Below are 6,983 nucleotides of genomic sequence, written 5' to 3' on the forward strand. Positions count from 1 at the left end.
GCCCTGGAGGGAGATATCCAGGCTCCCTAAGCTCATTCCCCAGCCCCCACGGAGACACAGCCGGCAGTGACCCTAAGTGAAGAATCTGAGCATCAAACACCCAGAACTCCGAGAAAATGCAGAGCCCAGAGCCCAAGGCCTTCATTAGAGCCAGGGGAGGGGGCGTGGGGGCTGAGGAGGAGGAAGGGGCTCATTAACTCTGTTTATGTCTCCACTCCCACTGTTAACCATCACCTTGGGGCCTGCCCAGCCCAGACTTCGGAAGCTTATTGTAATTGCAAGGAATTTGGTCCCAGCACCTACGCCCAGCCCCTCCCAGGCGTGTCTGCACGCAAGGACACGTCCCCACCAGCCCTGCCACTACCTAGTCGGGGAGCCCGTTCACCTTCCAGTGCCTTAGTTTCCCCTGCTGTAAATAAAGATGGCTGTGGTACCTATCTTGTGGATACAATGAGACAGTGCAGGCCAAGGCCAGGGCCAGGGCGGCAGGGGGGGGGGCGGGAATGTGTGTGTGTGGGGGGGTGGCGTCCATACCACCCAGCAGCAGTGTGGGACGGTCCGGGGGTTATTCTGCAGAGCACAGTCCAATGGCTGGTGTGCAGGTCCCCGGGGTCCCAATGCCTTCTCCCAGGATCTGCGGTCGGTCCTACACCCCTTTTCCTGTATTTCTTCTCTACGGTCTCATCCTCCCAGAGTGAAGCCCAGGCACGATGCTCAGAGGCCCTTGGGTAAGTACCTCTCGTAGAAATCAGCGAATGACCCACTGTCGAGGGCTGGCGACTTGAGCCTTGTGGGACCCAGAGGTGCCCAGGGGGCCACAGTAAGAAATGGCCTCTCTTCTGGGGCCAGGCCACCCTGGGCACTTTGCTTCATTTCACTGATGCCCCTAGGAGCCTACTCGCCCGTGGGGAGTCCAGGGCCCCTGTTCCTCAGCCCCAGATGGCCCTCTCCGGTTTGTATGAGGACAGGGCAGAACCCCAGCAGGTGAGCAGTGGGGGGACCCTTTGGGCAGGGTCTCTGGGGACAGGGACCCCTCAATCTCGACAGCCCACCCATCCAGACGGCTGCCTTCTGCGTGCTCCTCAGACACAGCCACCCTGCCCTTCGGTAACGGTAACGGGGGAGCTGCCCAGAAACCACAGAGCGTAATCATAGCTGCAGGGCCCTTGAAAAATGGCTGAGTAGGGCCGGCTCAACTCGCAGGTGTAGGAGGAAACGCAGACTCTTGACCTCGGAAGGCCTGTTCCTGCTAGGTTCCCTGGCCTCCTGTCCAAGGTGTCACCGGCTCACCATCCCATGGCCCCACCTTGTTTGATTTTGATGGTACGTGTCACCCCTGAAATGACGGTGCTTCTGGTGTTTACAGTTGAGTGTTGTCTCCTCGCAACTGAGAGGTGAGATCTTTGTCTGCTCTAGCCCCACTCCAAGCCTCCGAGCCCTGCTAGGGCGGCAGTAAGGAGGTCACAGCGCCACCTGCTGTTGGTGACAGCACACCCTCAGGCTCCCCTCACACCCACAAACTGGGGGCAGAGTCCCCGAGACCTCCGCAGACACCAACTGTGCCCCCTATCCCCGTGGGCACCTGGGTACCTGACCTTCGGAGGGGGAGGGAGAATCACTCCAACGCCCCTTGTTGTGGGTTGAACTGTGTCCCCAAGAAGCTATGCTGAAGTCCTAACCCAGCACCTGTGCATAAACCTTACTTGGAAAGAGGGTCTTTGCCTATGTCATCAAGTTAAGATGAGGGCACGCCGGATCTGGGTGGGCCCTAATCAAACGACCGGTGTCCTTACACAAGCAGGGGATAACCGGACACAGACGCGCGGAGAAGGCCGTGTGAAATGGACGCAGAGTTCGGAGCAATGCATCCCTGAGTCGAGGAACACTACAGCTTGCTGGAGCCACCAGAAGCTGGAAGAGGTAGGAAGGATCCCCTCCTAGAGCTTTCAGACAGAGCACAGAACTGCAGACTCAAAGTCCTGCTGATTCTGGACTTCTGGCCTTCAGAACTGACAGAGAATACATTTCTGTTGTTTTGAGCCACCCAGCTTGTGGTCCTTTGTGACAGTGGCAACAAAAAATGAATATCACCCCTCCCCCAGGAGCATCTCCCACCGCTGCTACCCTAGCCAAGTGCAGGCAAGCCAGTGTCCCAGGCAGAGCCCCAGGAACCTGATGGCAATGCAGGAGGTGACCTAGGCAGCGAGGACAGAGTGCATGTGAGCACACAATAGACAGAGGCCCCAATTATCACCCTCATCTTCAGCCTCCCTGCCTTGAATCAATCCTGACCACAGGATACTTCCTTCTGGAATATCTCTCTGCCCACACCCGTTGCCCAGATGAATCCTGCCAAGAGCATGTGCATGGTCGCATTCTTGGAGGCAGACCCTGCCCCAGTCGAGCCTCAGCTGAGCCTGCAGCCCTGGCCTCCTGGGTGACCGTGGGGCTGAGGCTCCCAGCCGAGCAGAGCCAGGAGACTGGTACAGAAAGTGTGAGGTGGTCCAAGTAAGGTGAATGTGTCCCCCAGCACAGACAACAGTCCATCCTCCAGGCTGGGGGCTGGGCCCACCCTCCTCCCTCCCAAGCTCTCTCTGGCCACACTGGCTCCTCTTCAGCTCCTCTCCAGAAAAACCCTCTGTGCCTCCGAGTCTCTGCAGCTTTGCTCGTCCCCGCAGCACACTGCTTGCAGACATGTGCGGGACTGGCTCCTCTTGTCCTTCGGGGTCCCAGCATCAGGGCCACCCTGGAGGCCTGTGAGACCCCACCCAGGGGCCCCTGGCCGCCCTCCTTCACCTTGCTTCATTTCCCGACAGTGTTGGTCTTTCCTTTCACACGGATTCGCTCTTGTGCCTTGACCCACCTCCCCCTCTGGGCTGTGAGCTCCTGGAGGGCTGGGACCTCGCGGGACCTTTGACTCCAGCCCCCAGGCCCAACACATCCCCTGCTCAGGGTGAGAGGCACAGGAGCTGAATGTGTCCAGAGAGGATCTCAGAGTCCCTACCTGCCTCTGAGCAGCTCACGCTGTGCACATGCAGACTAATAGTAAGAGGTACATGTTGGGTTGGGGGCAGGGGACGCCCAGCATGACCCCTGAGCTTCCCTTCCCGCTCCAGAGGCTTCACTGAGCACCGTGGACACAGCCTGCCCCCTGGTGGTCAGCAGCGGCATGACAGCCCCAGGCAGGGAAACCAGAAAACAAAACACACACCTTTGTTTGGGTGTAGTCAAGGCAGCAGCCCTCCCTCGCCCTAGAGGGGCACAGGGGCAGGACCTGCAGGCTCCAGGGGCGATGTGAGGACTTCAGAAGCCTCCCTTGTCCCCCGTTCCACCTCTCCCGTCCCGGTGCCCCGTTCATTCCTAAGGCTTCCTCACCCCAGCCAGGGCACTGCCTCTGGAAACCCTTCCTAATGAGGCCCCGGGGCTCCAACAAGGAGGGTCTTGACCTCGGTGTCCACACCAGGGTCCATGCTCCGCCACGTGCTGCCCACCCAGGTCCTCGGTCCTCCAAGTCCCCAGGCTGCCCTCCGCTCAGAAGGACCTTGAGGGAGGAGAAAGCATTTTCCCAGGACCAGGAGCATCTTGGGGCAGGGGTGGAGGCCCAGGGCCAGCAGACAAGCCTGTGGGACCCTTGGGACACCACGTCTATACAGCCCAATTTACACAGGAGTAAGCTGAGGCCTGTCCCGTAGCCCCCTCCCACTAGGGGGGTGTCTCCTTCTAGCTCCAGGCTGGTGGTAGACACAAGACCCCAGACCCCGACTTCTCCGGGTGCCCCGGGGAAGTGCCCAGCCCAGGCAGCCCCCTGGGTACCCTGGAGACCCCGCTGGCCATCAGGCTGGCACATCTCCCCACCCCACGTATGAGCCCTGGTCATGCTGCCAGCCCACTGGGCGCCCCTGCCCCGTGGCAGAGCTGCCTCCAGTCCCCTTCTTCTTGCCCCCTTGTCACCTCCCCAGTGTCCACTCCTCCTCTGACCCCATCCCATGGTCCCCATGTGTGAAGTCAATGTGTGTATGTACTGCGGGCTCGTTGGGATGTCGAGAGGAAAGGGCCCCACATGGTAAGGGGTGGACGGAGTCCCTCAGGATCTTAGGGGCTCTTGTTTTCATTGGAAATCGTATGGGAGGGTGGAGCCGTGGCCCCGGAGCCGGGACCCTCCCTTCTCCTCTGGACTCTGCTCACCTCACGGCTCCGGGCAAGTCCCCGCCTCTCCTGCTCTCAGTTTCCCAGTTGTACCAAGAGGGGTCGGACGCGGAATTGCGTCAGCGCGCGCTCCGCGTGGACCGGGTGCCGTGCACCCTCCTCGCCGGATGGGGTGTGGGCCGGGGACATGTGGTCCTCCTTCCACCCCCGCCGGCCTGGAGGGCGGCCGGGGCCGGGCGGGGGCACTCACCTGGCAATCTACCATCATCCTCGGCCCTGGCAGCGCATCGCCGGCCCCAGGGCGGGGCCCGGGGCTCGCAGAGGCCGCTCGCCTCGGCCCGCGCGCGGCCCAGGGGGGCGCCCGGCTGCGGGGCTCATGGCGCGGCCTCCCGTCCTCGCCGGGCCCGGGACTCCGCGACCACCGCCGCCTGCGTCGCCGCCGCCGCCGCCGCCGCCGCCCGCGCCGCTCCCATTGTCTGCACCGCCCTGCGCCGCCGGCCGCTCGGGCCCCGCTGCTCGGTTCCGCCCGGGCTCCCGGGCTCCGGCCGGGTGGGCGGGGACAGCCGCGGCCCCGCCCCGCCGCGCCCCGCCCGCCCGCCGCAGGTGTGAGGGGTGGGCCGCGCTCGCGCGCGCGCGCGCTCGGGGGCGCGCTCGGCCTCCCTCCCGCCGGCGAGGGTGGGGGGACCCTGCCGAGGCTCCCGGGCCTCGTCCACTGTCGCACGCGCACGGGGCCCGTGCGGGCCCGCGGACAGCGCGTGCACGGGCGCCGCGCCTCGCCGCAGCACAGCGAGGGTTCAGCGCGCGGCGGGTCCCACGCGTCGCTCACGCCCGCTGGGACCTCGTGCCACACCGAACCCAAGCGGGCGGGGGCCGTCGGGCGCTGGGCCGGGTTGGCGCGGAGACCTGGAGACTTGGGAGTCTCTGAATATACAGCACTGTCCTTCTGTGCTGGTCCCCACATGTAGCCTGCAGTGGCCAGTGGGTGCATGGCTGGGCCAGGGGACCTGGAGGCGGCGGTCGACACGGAGCACGGGCAAGAAGGTCAGTGCGCCCCTTCCCCCTCCTCCTCTACGCTTCTTCCCCTAATCTCTCTGGCGGGACCCCGGGACACGCGATGCAGCGTAGACCTGGCTGCAGCCCTGGTTGGGGTCAGGGGTGTGGGAGGGAACCCAGGGAGGAGGGGGCCCTCCTCGGGGGTGCCGGAGGGATGGTCCGAGTGTTGCAAAGGACTTCCCTGGGCAATCGGTGATTTCCTCCTCCTTTTTTAAACAACCAAAAAAAGTGTATTTATTTTGAGAGAGAGAGAGAGTGCAGGAGGAGGGGCAGAGAGAGGAGAGAAACAGAATCCCAAGCAGGCTCTGCCCTGTTAGCGCCACCCCGTGGTGGCAGGGCTGGAACGCACCAACGGTGAGATGGTGACCCCCGCAGAAATCAAGAATGGATGCCTGACTGACTGAGCCTGATTTTTTAAAAAAAAAATTTTTTTTCAACGTTTATTTATTTTTGGGACAGAGAGAGACAGAGCATGAACGGGGGAGGGGCAGAGAGAGAAGGAGACACAGAATCGGAAACAGGCTCCAGGCTCTGAGCCATCAGCCCAGAGCCCGACGCGGGGCTCGAACTCACGGACCGCGAGATCGTGACCTGGCTGAAGTCGGACGCTTAACCGACTGCGCCACCCAGGCGCCGCATCACCCCTTTTTATACATGAGCAGTGCCTCCAAGGGATCAAGGTCACTTGGCTCTGGGTGACCAAGTCCAGCCGTGAACATGAACAGGGGGTTCAGAGTTGTCTGCACCCTCACTGAGCCCTGCACTAACCATCACAGGCGTTGTCCTGGGTTAGGGCTCCCCCTGTGCCTCCAGGTCACTCTTCTGGGGTCGGGGCCACAGACCCCATTTTCAATGAGGCTCTGAGAAGCCACCACAGGAGCTTGTTGGTCACAGGGCTTTGTGTGACAGAGCCCCACTGTGGGTTTGAACTCAAGTCAATCTGACCCAAAGGTTGTGGCCTCTGATCCCAGCCTTGGATGTGAGGATGTCCTGGGTGGGAGCCATGGAGAGGGGCACTGGTGGCAAGGGGCTCTGAGGGGCGGGCTTCCTGGGGGAGGAAGGCTCTAGGGAGGCTGGAGTAGGGTGACGGGTGCACACTGGGGAGGGCGTCTGGACCAGTTGATGCAATGCTCTGGATATCAGGTAAGGAGTCGGGGGTCATCGCAGGTTGGGGAGGGAAGGGGACACAATTCAGGCAACCTTTTTGTTTTTTTTTAAGTTTATTTATTTTGAGAGAGCGAGAGAGCGTGTGTGATCAGGGAAGGGCAGAGAGAGCAGGAGAGAGAATCCCAAGCAGTCTCCACGCTGACAGCTTGGGGCTTGAACTCACGAACTGTGAGATCATGCTCTGAGCCAGTATCGGGAGTTGGATGCTTAATGTACTGAGCTACCCAGGCGCCCCCGGGCAGTCTTATAAGAGCCACAGCATCCTTGATTTGGAGGGAGTTTGGTGGGTGTGTTATTTGGCCCCACTCAAGCATGGATCCCCAAAACCAACCAGGGAGGAGGAAGCTGCCTCAGTTTCCTCCTGTGTAATGGGGGCTCTGGGGGTCATCTGCTGTCTCCTTCCAGGGTGGGGGCACGCTGCTTGGAGGGCCCAGACCTAGCCACGTCTCAGAAGCCACATCTCACCAACTGCCCAAGAGGAGTGGGTGTCCCAGCCATAATCTCATTTGGCCCTCACCCCAGGGCCTCAGATGACCTGTCCAACATCCCACAGGTGCTGTCTCCCCTCCCACAGTCATTCAACATTTATAGGACGCCCCCCTGGGTTCCAGCTACCA

The sequence above is a fragment of the Prionailurus bengalensis genome, chromosome D4 (assembly GCF_016509475.1).
Source record: "Prionailurus bengalensis isolate Pbe53 chromosome D4, Fcat_Pben_1.1_paternal_pri, whole genome shotgun sequence".
Classification (NCBI taxonomy): domain Eukaryota; kingdom Metazoa; phylum Chordata; class Mammalia; order Carnivora; family Felidae; genus Prionailurus; species Prionailurus bengalensis.